Source organism: Thermobia domestica, chromosome 16 (genome assembly GCF_964235325.1).
Source record: "Thermobia domestica chromosome 16, izTheDome1.hap1.1, whole genome shotgun sequence".
Lineage (NCBI taxonomy): Eukaryota > Metazoa > Arthropoda > Insecta > Zygentoma > Lepismatidae > Thermobia > Thermobia domestica.
Genome location: NC_137469.1, coordinates 168,746,658 through 168,758,127, shown reverse-complemented (window position 1 = coordinate 168,758,127; position 11,470 = coordinate 168,746,658).

Here is an 11,470-nt window from a genome sequence, read left to right as displayed (position 1 = left end):
GAATCAATTTTTGACAGAAGGTGTGCGTCATGTGATCTCATTGAAAAGGTAAGGGTTAAAGTCGTGCATGTAGAATATATGTTTCTAACTTCATTATTTTATTTTTATTCTGCTAATTTGTGCTTTTCGTACATGTCCTGATGTGTAGAATATGAAAACAACATATTTTGTTCTGACATCGAAAATATATATACAGGGTGCATCAAAATATAGCGCTGCAGAAGACAAAATAACACTTCGATTTCAGAAAAATATATAAGTTTGATAGAATTAGGTAGTTTCTCTTTGTGTTACGTAAAAATACGCATATGTGATCCTCGGGTGTCATATGCAAGCAACCTAGTGGTGTGTCAGTGTAGGGAAATGCAGTGAAATATGCGTTATTTTGAAAAAAAGAATAAAGTAGTAACAAACATGGTACAGGATAACGTACTTTTTTTCAGCCATAGGGACCCGGGTTTGCGACCGCTATGAGAGAAGTGCTGGTCCTCGAGTTTGAGCTTTATTTCGTGAAAATATGTTAAATGGTTCTTAAGATATAGACCAAAACAGATTATAATACACGACAATTAGTAACAATTCAATATGCACATAATGACATATAATATATTGTTAGGCGGTTGCCAGCCAACATTTTTACGTGAAATAAGAAAATTAAAACAAAATTGAATAGGTCCGTGGTAATTCGAATCAATTTTTGACAGAAGGTGTGCGTCATGTGATCTCATTGAAAAGGTAAGGGTTAAAGTCGTGCATGTAGAATATATGTTTCTAACTTCATTATTTTATTTTTATTCTGCTAATTTGTGCTTTTCGTACATGTCCTGATGTGTAGAATATGAAAACAACATATTTTGTTCTGACATCGAAAATATATATACAGGGTGCATCAAAATATAGCGCTGCAGAAGACAAAATAACACTTCGATTTCAGAAAAATATATAAGTTTGATAGAATTAGGTAGTTTCTCTTTGTGTTACGTAAAAATACGCATATGTGATCCTCGGGTGTCATATGCAAGCAACCTAGTGGTGTGTCAGTGTAGGGAAATGCAGTGAAATATGCGTTATTTTGAAAAAAAGAATAAAGTAGTAACAAACATGGTAGAGGATAACGTATTTTTTTAAGCCATAGGGACCCGGGTTTGCGACCGCTATGAGAGAAGTGCTGGTACTCGAGTTTGAGCTTTATTTCGTGAAAATATGTTAAATGGTTCTTAAGATATAGACCAAAACAGATTATAATACACGACAATTAGTAACAATTCAATATGCACATAATGACATATAATATATTGTTAGGCGGTTGCCAGCCAACATTTTTACGTGAAATAAGAAAATTAAAACAAAATTGAATAGCTCCGTGGTAATTGGAATCAATTTTTGACAGAAGGTGTGCGTCATGTGATCTCATAGAAAAGGTAAGGTTTAAAGTCGTTCATATAGAATATATGTTTCTAACTTCATTATTTTATTTTTATTCTGCTAATTTGTGCCTTTCGTACCTATCCTGATGTGTAGAATATGAAAACAACATATTTTGTTCTGACATCGAAAATATATATACAGGGTGCATCAAAATATAGCGCTGCAGAAGACAAAATAACACTTCGATTTCAGAAAAATATATAAGTTTGATAGAATTAGGTAGTTTCTCTTTGTGTTACGTAAAAATACGCATATGTGATCCTCGGGTGTCATATGCAAGCAACCTAGTGGTGTGTCAGTGTAGGGAAATGCAGTGAAATATGCGTTATTTTGAAAAAAAGAATAAAGTAGTAACAAACATGGTAGAGGATAACGTATTTTTTTAAGCCATAGGGACCCGGGTTTGCGACCGCTATGAGAGAAGTGCTGGTACTCGAGTTTGAGCTTTATTTCGTGAAAATATGTTAAATGGTTCTTAAGATATAGACCAAAACAGATTATAATACACGACAATTAGTAACAATTCAATATGCACATAATGACATATAATATATTGTTAGGCGGTTGCCAGCCAACATTTTTACGTGAAATAAGAAAATTAAAACAAAATTGAATAGCTCCGTGGTAATTGGAATCAATTTTTGACAGAAGGTGTGCGTCATGTGATCTCATAGAAAAGGTAAGGGTTAAAGTCGTTCATATAGAATATATGTTTCTAACTTCATTATTTTATTTTTATTCTGCTAATTTGTGCCTTTCGTACCTACCCTGATGTGTAGAATATGAAAACAACATATTTTGTTCTGACATCGAAAATATATATACAGGGTGCATCAAAATATAGCGCTGCAGAAGACAAAATAACACTTCGATTTCAGAAAAATATATAAGTTTGATAGAATTAGGTAGTTTCTCTTTGTGTTACGTAAAAATACGCATATGTGATCCTCGGGTGTCATATGCAAGCAACCTAGTGGTGTGTCAGTGTAGGGAAATGCAGTGAAATATGCGTTATTTTGAAAAAAAGAATAAAGTAGTAACAAACATGGTAGAGGATAACCAATTTTTTTTAAGCCATAGGGACCCGGGTTTGCGACCGCTATGAGAGAAGTGCTGGTACTCGAGTTTGAGCTTTATTTCGTGAAAATATGTTAAATGGTTCTTAAGATATAGACCAAAACAGATTATAATACACGACAATTAGTAACAATTCAATATGCACATAATGACATATAATATATTGTTAGGTGGTTGCCAGCCAACATTTTTACGTGAAATAAGAAAATTAAAACAAAATTAAATAGGTCCGTGGTAATTCGAATCAATTTTTGACAGAAGGTGTGCGTCATGTGATCTCATTGAAAAGGTAAGGGTTAAAGTCGTGCATGTAGAATATATGTTTCTAACTTCATTATTTTATTTTTATTCTGCTAATTTGTGCTTTTCGTACATGTCCTGATGTGTAGAATATGAAAACAACATATTTTGTTCTGACATCGAAAATATATATACAGGGTGCATCAAAATATAGCGCTGCAGAAGACAAAATAACACTTCGATTTCAGAAAAATATATAAGTTTGATAGAATTAGGTAGTTTCTCTTTGTGTTACGTAAAAATACGCATATGTGATCCTCGGGTGTCATATGCAAGCAACCTAGTGGTGTGTCAGTGTAGGGAAATGCAGTGAAATATGCGTTATTTTGAAAAAAAGAATAAAGTAGTAACAAACATGGTACAGGATAACGTATTTTTTTAAGCCATAGGGACCCGGGTTTGCGACCGCTATGAGAGAAGTACTGGTACTCGAGTTTGAGCTTTATTTCGTGAAAATATGTTAAATGGTTCTTAAGATATAGACCAAAACAGATTATAATACACGACAATTAGTAACAATTCAATATGCACATAATGACATATAATATATTGTTAGGCGGTTGCCAGCCAACATTTTTACGTGAAATAAGAAAATTAAAACAAAATTGAATAGGTCCGTGGTAATTCGAATCAATTTTTGACAGAAGGTGTGCGTCATGTGATCTCATTGAAAAGGTAAGGGTTAAAGTCGTGCATGTAGAATATATGTTTCTAACTTCATTATTTTATTTTTATTCTGCTAATTTGTGCCTTTCGTACCTATCCTGATGTGTAGAATATGAAAACAACATATTTTGTTCTGACATCGAAAATATATATACAGGGTGCATCAAAATATAGCGCTGCAGAAGACAAAATAACACTTCGATTTCAGAAAAATATATAAGTTTGATAGAATTAGGTAGTTTCTCTTTGTGTTACGTAAAAATACGCATATGTGATCCTCGGGTGTCATATGCAAGCAACCTAGTGGTGTGTCAGTGTAGGGAAATGCAGTGAAATATGCGTTATTTTGAAAAAAAGAATAAAGTAGTAACAAACATGGTACAGGATAAGGTACCTTTTTCAGCCATAGGGACCCGGGTTTACGACCTCTATGAGAGAAGTGCTGGTACTCGAGTTTGAGCTTTATTTCGTGAAAATATGTTAAATGGTTCTTAAGATATAGACCAAAACAGATTATAATACACGACAATTAGTAACAATTCAATATGCACATAATGACATATAATATATTGTTAGGCGGTTGCCAGCCAACATTTTTACGTGAAATAAGAAAATTAAAACAAAATTGAATAGGTCCGTGGTAATTCGAATCAATTTTTGACAGAAGGTGTGCGTCATGTGATCTCATTGAAAAGGTAAGGGTTAAAGTCGTGCATGTAGAATATATGTTTCTAACTTCATTATTTTATTTTTATTCTGCTAATTTGTGCTTTTCGTACATGTCCTGATGTGTAGAATATGAAAACAACATATTTTGTTCTGACATCGAAAATATATATACAGGGTGCATCAAAATATAGCGCTGCAGAAGACAAAATAACACTTCGATTTCAGAAAAATATATAAGTTTGATAGAATTAGGTAGTTTCTCTTTGTGTTACGTAAAAATACGCATATGTGATCCTCGGGTGTCATATGCAAGCAACCTAGTGGTGTGTCAGTGTAGGGAAATGCAGTGAAATATGCGTTATTTTGAAAAAAAGAATAAAGTAGTAACAAACATGGTAGAGGATAACGTATTTTTTTAAGCCATAGGGACCCGGGTTTGCGACCGCTATGAGAGAAGTGCTGGTACTCGAGTTTGAGCTTTATTTCGTGAAAATATGTTAAATGGTTCTTAAGATATAGACCAAAACAGATTATAATACACGACAATTAGTAACAATTCAATATGCACATAATGACATATAATATATTGTTAGGCGGTTGCCAGCCAACATTTTTACGTGAAATAAGAAAATTAAAACAAAATTGAATAGCTCCGTGGTAATTGGAATCAATTTTTGACAGAAGGTGTGCGTCATGTGATCTCATAGAAAAGGTAAGGTTTAAAGTCGTTCATATAGAATATATGTTTCTAACTTCATTATTTTATTTTTATTCTGCTAATTTGTGCCTTTCGTACCTATCCTGATGTGTAGAATATGAAAACAACATATTTTGTTCTGACATCGAAAATATATATACAGGGTGCATCAAAATATAGCGCTGCAGAAGACAAAATAACACTTCGATTTCAGAAAAATATATAAGTTTGATAGAATTAGGTAGTTTCTCTTTGTGTTACGTAAAAATACGCATATGTGATCCTCGGGTGTCATATGCAAGCAACCTAGTGGTGTGTCAGTGTAGGGAAATGCAGTGAAATATGCGTTATTTTGAAAAAAAGAATAAAGTAGTAACAAACATGGTAGAGGATAACGTATTTTTTTAAGCCATAGGGACCCGGGTTTGCGACCGCTATGAGAGAAGTGCTGGTACTCGAGTTTGAGCTTTATTTCGTGAAAATATGTTAAATGGTTCTTAAGATATAGACCAAAACAGATTATAATACACGACAATTAGTAACAATTCAATATGCACATAATGACATATAATATATTGTTAGGCGGTTGCCAGCCAACATTTTTACGTGAAATAAGAAAATTAAAACAAAATTGAATAGCTCCGTGGTAATTGGAATCAATTTTTGACAGAAGGTGTGCGTCATGTGATCTCATAGAAAAGGTAAGGGTTAAAGTCGTTCATATAGAATATATGTTTCTAACTTCATTATTTTATTTTTATTCTGCTAATTTGTGCCTTTCGTACCTATCCTGATGTGTAGAATATGAAAACAACATATTTTGTTCTGACATCGAAAATATATATACAGGGTGCATCAAAATATAGCGCTGCAGAAGACAAAATAACACTTCGATTTCAGAAAAATATATAAGTTTGATAGAATTAGGTAGTTTCTCTTTGTGTTACGTAAAAATACGCATATGTGATCCTCGGGTGTCATATGCAAGCAACCTAGTGGTGTGTCAGTGTAGGGAAATGCAGTGAAATATGCGTTATTTTGAAAAAAAGAATAAAGTAGTAACAAACATGGTAGAGGATAACCAATTTTTTTTAAGCCATAGGGACCCGGGTTTGCGACCGCTATGAGAGAAGTGCTGGTACTCGAGTTTGAGCTTTATTTCGTGAAAATATGTTAAATGGTTCTTAAGATATAGACCAAAACAGATTATAATACACGACAATTAGTAACAATTCAATATGCACATAATGACATATAATATATTGTTAGGTGGTTGCCAGCCAACATTTTTACGTGAAATAAGAAAATTAAAACAAAATTAAATAGGTCCGTGGTAATTCGAATCAATTTTTGACAGAAGGTGTGCGTCATGTGATCTCATTGAAAAGGTAAGGGTTAAAGTCGTGCATGTAGAATATATGTTTCTAACTTCATTATTTTATTTTTATTCTGCTAATTTGTGCTTTTCGTACATGTCCTGATGTGTAGAATATGAAAACAACATATTTTGTTCTGACATCGAAAATATATATACAGGGTGCATCAAAATATAGCGCTGCAGAAGACAAAATAACACTTCGATTTCAGAAAAATATATAAGTTTGATAGAATTAGGTAGTTTCTCTTTGTGTTACGTAAAAATACGCATATGTGATCCTCGGGTGTCATATGCAAGCAACCTAGTGGTGTGTCAGTGTAGGGAAATGCAGTGAAATATGCGTTATTTTGAAAAAAAGAATAAAGTAGTAACAAACATGGTACAGGATAACGTACTTTTTTTCAGCCATAGGGACCCGGGTTTGCGACCGCTATGAGAGAAGTACTGGTACTCGAGTTTGAGCTTTATTTCGTGAAAATATGTTAAATGGTTCTTAAGATATAGACCAAAACAGATTATAATACACGACAATTAGTAACAATTCAATATGCACATAATGACATATAATATATTGTTAGGCGGTTGCCAGCCAACATTTTTACGTGAAATAAGAAAATTAAAACAAAATTGAATAGGTCCGTGGTAATTCGAATCAATTTTTGACAGAAGGTGTGCGTCATGTGATCTCATTGAAAAGGTAAGGGTTAAAGTCGTGCATGTAGAATATATGTTTCTAACTTCATTATTTTATTTTTATTCTGCTAATTTGTGCTTTTCGTACATGTCCTGATGTGTAGAATATGAAAACAACATATTTTGTTCTGACATCGAAAATATATATACAGGGTGCATCAAAATATAGCGCTGCAGAAGACAAAATAACACTTCGATTTCAGAAAAATATATAAGTTTGATAGAATTAGGTAGTTTCTCTTTGTGTTACGTAAAAATACGCATATGTGATCCTCGGGTGTCATATGCAAGCAACCTAGTGGTGTGTCAGTGTAGGGAAATGCAGTGAAATATGCGTTATTTTGAAAAAAAGAATAAAGTAGTAACAAACATGGTAGAGGATAACGTATTTTTTTAAGCCATAGGGACCCGGGTTTGCGACCGCTATGAGAGAAGTGCTGGTACTCGAGTTTGAGCTTTATTTCGTGAAAATATGTTAAATGGTTCTTAAGATATAGACCAAAACAGATTATAATACACGACAATTAGTAACAATTCAATATGCACATAATGACATATAATATATTGTTAGGCGGTTGCCAGCCAACATTTTTACGTGAAATAAGAAAATTAAAACAAAATTGAATAGCTCCGTGGTAATTGGAATCAATTTTTGACAGAAGGTGTGCGTCATGTGATCTCATAGAAAAGGTAAGGGTTAAAGTCGTTCATATAGAATATATGTTTCTAACTTCATTATTTTATTTTTATTCTGCTAATTTGTGCCTTTCGTACCTATCCTGATGTGTAGAATATGAAAACAACATATTTTGTTCTGACATCGAAAATATATATACAGGGTGCATCAAAATATAGCGCTGCAGAAGACAAAATAACACTTCGATTTCAGAAAAATATATAAGTTTGATAGAATTAGGTAGTTTCTCTTTGTGTTACGTAAAAATACGCATATGTGATCCTCGGGTGTCATATGCAAGCAACCTAGTGGTGTGTCAGTGTAGGGAAATGCAGTGAAATATGCGTTATTTTGAAAAAAAGAATAAAGTAGTAACAAACATGGTACAGGATAAGGTACCTTTTTCAGCCATAGGGACCCGGGTTTACGACCTCTATGAGAGAAGTGCTGGTACTCGAGTTTGAGCTTTATTTCGTGAAAATATGTTAAATGGTTCTTAAGATATAGACCAAAACAGATTATAATACACGACAATTAGTAACAATTCAATATGCACATAATGACATATAATATATTGTTAGGCGGTTGCCAGCCAACATTTTTACGTGAAATAAGAAAATTAAAACAAAATTGAATAGCTCCGTGGTAATTGGAATCAATTTTTGACAGAAGGTGTGCGTCATGTGATCTCATTGAAAAGGTAAGGGTTATAGTCGTTCATATAGAATATTTGTTTCTAACTTTATTATTTTATTTTTATTCTGATAATTTGTGCTTTTCGTACATGTCCTGATGTGTAGAATATGAAAACAACATATTTTGTTCTGACATCGAAAATATATATACAGGGTGCATCAAAATATAGCGCTGCAGAAGACAAAATAACACTTCGATTTCAGAAAAATATATAAGTTTGATAGAATTAGGTAGTTTCTCTTTGTGTTACGTAAAAATACGCATATGTGATCCTCGGGTGTCATATGCAAGCAACCTAGTGGTGTGTCAGTGTAGGGAAATGCAGTGAAATATGCGTTATTTTGAAAAAAAGAATAAAGTAGTAACAAACATGGTAGAGGATAACGTATTTTTTTTTAAGCCATAGGGACCCGGGTTTGCGACCGCTATGAGAGAAGTGCTGGTACTCGAGTTTGAGCTTTATTTCGTGAAAATATGTTAAATGGTTCTTAAGATATAGACCAAAACAGATTATAATACACGACAATTAGTAACAATTCAATATGCACATAATGACATATAATATATTGTTAGGCGGTTGCCAGCCAACATTTTTACGTGAAGTAAGAAAATTAAAACAAAATTAAATAGGTCCGTGGTAATTCGAATCAATTTTTGACAGAAGGTGTGCGTCATGTGATCTCATTGAAAAGGTAAGGGTTAAAGTCGTTCATGTAGAATATATGTTTCTAACTTCATTATTTTATTTTTATTCTGCTAATTTGTGCTTTTCGTACATGTCCTGATGTGTAGAATATGAAAACAACATATTTTGTTCTGACATCGAAAATATATATACAGGGTGCATCAAAATATAGCGCTGCAGAAGACAAAATAACACTTCGATTTCAGAAAAATATATAAGTTTGATAGAATTAGGTAGTTTCTCTTTGTGTTACGTAAAAATACGCATATGTGATCCTCGGGTGTCATATGCAAGCAACCTAGTGGTGTGTCAGTGTAGGGAAATGCAGTGAAATATGCGTTATTTTGAAAAAAAGAATAAAGTAGTAACAAACATGGTACAGGATAACGTACTTTTTTTAAGCCATAGGGACCCGGGTTTGCGACCGCTATGAGAGAAGTGCTGGTACTCGAGTTTGAGCTTTATTTCGTGAAAATATGTTAAATGGTTCTTAAGATATAGACCAAAACAGATTATAATACACGACAATTAGTAACAATTCAATATGCACATAATGACATATAATATATTGTTAGGCGGTTGCCAGCCAACATTTTTACGTGAAATAAGAAAATTAAAACAAAATTGAATAGGTCCGTGGTAATTGGAATCAATTTTTGACAGAAGGTGTGCGTCATGTGATCTCATTGAAAAGGTAAGGGTTAAAGTCGTGCATGTAGAATATATGTTTCTAACTTCATTATTTTATTTTTATTCTGCTAATTTGTGCTTTTCGTACATGTCCTGATGTGTAGAATATGAAAACAACATATTTTGTTCTGACATCGAAAATATATATACAGGGTGCATCAAAATATAGCGCTGCAGAAGACAAAATAACACTTCGATTTCAGAAAAATATATAAGTTTGATAGAATTAGGTAGTTTCTCTTTGTGTTACGTAAAAATACGCATATGTGATCCTCGGGTGTCATATGCAAGCAACCTAGTGGTGTGTCAGTGTAGGGAAATGCAGTGAAATATGCGTTATTTTGAAAAAAAGAATAAAGTAGTAACAAACATGGTACAGGATAAGGTACCTTTTTCAGCCATAGGGACCCGGGTTTACGACCTCTATGAGAGAAGTGCTGGTACTCGAGTTTGAGCTTTATTTCGTGAAAATATGTTAAATGGTTCTTAAGATATAGACCAAAACAGATTATAATACACGACAATTAGTAACAATTCAATATGCACATAATGACATATAATATATTGTTAGGCGGTTGCCAGCCAACATTTTTACGTGAAATAAGAAAATTAAAACAAAATTAAATAGGTCCGTGGTAATTCGAATCAATTTTTGACAGAAGGTGTGCGTCATGTGATCTCATTGAAAAGGTAAGGGTTAAAGTCGTGCATGTAGAATATATGTTTCTAACTTCATTATTTTATTTTTATTCTGCTAATTTGTGCTTTTCGTACATGTCCTGATGTGTAGAATATGAAAACAACATATTTTGTTCTGACATCGAAAATATATATACAGGGTGCATCAAAATATAGCGCTGCAGAAGACAAAATAACACTTCGATTTCAGAAAAATATATAAGTTTGATAGAATTAGGTAGTTTCTCTTTGTGTTACGTAAAAATACGCATATGTGATCCTCGGGTGTCATATGCAAGCAACCTAGTGGTGTGTCAGTGTAGGGAAATGCAGTGAAATATGCGTTATTTTGAAAAAAAGAATAAAGTAGTAACAAACATGGTACAGGATAACGTACTTTTTTTCAGCCATAGGGACCCGGGTTTGCGACCGCTATGAGAGAAGTGCTGGTACTCGAGTTTGAGCTTTATTTCGTGAAAATATGTTAAATGGTTCTTAAGATATAGACCAAAACAGATTATAATACACGACAATTAGTAACAATTCAATATGCACATAATGACATATAATATATTGTTAGGCGGTTGCCAGCCAACATTTTTACGTGAAATAAGAAAATTAAAACAAAATTGAATAGGTCCGTGGTAATTCGAATCAATTTTTGACAGAAGGTGTGCGTCATGTGATCTCATTGAAAAGGTAAGGGTTAAAGTCGTGCATGTAGAATATATGTTTCTAACTTCATTATTTTATTTTTATTCTGCTAATTTGTGCTTTTCGTACATGTCCTGATGTGTAGAATATGAAAACAACATATTTTGTTCTGACATCGAAAATATATATACAGGGTGCATCAAAATATAGCGCTGCAGAAGACAAAATAACACTTCGATTTCAGAAAAATATATAAGTTTGATAGAATTAGGTAGTTTCTCTTTGTGTTACGTAAAAATACGCATATGTGATCCTCGGGTGTCATATGCAAGCAACCTAGTGGTGTGTCAGTGTAGGGAAATGCAGTGAAATATGCGTTATTTTGAAAAAAAGAATAAAGTAGTAACAAACATGGTACAGGATAAGGTACCTTTTTCAGCCATAGGGACCCGGGTTTACGACCTCTATGAGAGAAGTGCTGGT